This window comes from Triticum urartu, chromosome 6A (assembly GCF_056163025.1).
Source record: "Triticum urartu cultivar PI428250 chromosome 6A, HENAU_Tu73, whole genome shotgun sequence".
Lineage (NCBI taxonomy): Eukaryota > Viridiplantae > Streptophyta > Magnoliopsida > Poales > Poaceae > Triticum > Triticum urartu.
This window is the reverse complement of record NC_141878.1, coordinates 194,933,176-194,934,606: the sequence shown is the minus strand read 5'-3', so window position 1 is coordinate 194,934,606 and position 1,431 is coordinate 194,933,176.

Below are 1,431 nucleotides of genomic sequence, written 5' to 3'. Positions count from 1 at the left end.
GTGAGTGAGTAGGGATTGCCATGCAACGGATGCACTAGAGCTATAAGTGTATGAAAGCTCTAGCTGAAACTAAGTGGGTGTGCATCCAACTTGCTTGCTCATGAAGACCTCGGGCATTTGAGGAAGCCCATCATCGGAATATACAAGCCAAGTTCTATAATGAAAATTCCCACTAGTATATGAAAGTGATAACTCAAGAGACTCTCTATATGAAGAACATGGTGCTACTTTGAAGCACAAGTGTGGAAAAAGGATAGTAGCACTGCCCCTTCTTTTTTTTTCTCTCATTTTTTTTTGTTTTTAATTTTTTGGTGGGCTTCTTTGGCCTATTTTTTTATTTGGGCTTCTTTGGCCTCTTTTATTTTTTGTAAAGTTCGGAGTCTCATCCCGACTTATGGGGGAATCATAGTCTCCATCATCCTTTCCTCACTAGGGCAATGCTCTAATAATGATGATCATCACACTTTTATTTACTTACAACTCAATATTACAACTCGATACTAGAACAAAGATATGACCCTATATGAATGCCTCCGGCGGTGTACTGGGATGTGCAATGATCTAGCGTAGCAATGATATCAAAAAACGGAAAAGCCATGAAAACATCATGCTAGCTATCTTACGATCATGCAAATCAATATGACAATGAATACTCAAGTCATGTATATAATGATGATGGAACTTGCATGGCAATATATCTCGGAATGGCTATGGAAATGCCATAATAGGTAGGTATGGTGGCTGTTTTGAGGAAGGTATATGGTGGGTTTATGGTACCGGTGAAAGTTGCGCAGTACTAGAGAGGCTAGCAATGGTGGAAGGGTGAGAGTTTGTATAATCCATGGACTCAACATTAGTCATAGAGAACTCACATACTTATTGCAAAAAATTATTAGTCATCGAAACAAAGTACTACGCGCATGCTCCTAGGGGAATAGATTGGTAGGAAAAGACCATCGCTCGTCCCCGACCACCACTCATAAGGAAGACAATCAATAAATAAATCATGCTCCGACTTCATCACATAACAGTTCACCATACGTGCATGCTACGGGAATCACAAACTTCAACACAAGTATTTCTACAATCCACAACTACTCACTAGCATGACTCTAATATCACCATCTTTATATCGCAAAACTATTGCAAGGAATCAAACATATCATATTCAGCGATCTAGAAGTTTATGTAGGATTTTATGACTAACCATGTGAATGATCAGTTCTTGTCATCTCTCTAAATAGATATAAGTGAAGTAAGAGAGTTTAATTCTTTCTACAAAAGATATGCCCACGCTCTAACAAATATAAGTGAAGCAAAAGAGCATTATACAAATGGCGGTTGTCTAACTGAAGAGAAACAGGCAATCCAAACTTCAAATGATATAAGTGAAGCACATGAAGCATTCTATAAAGCCGTACTCAAAAGATA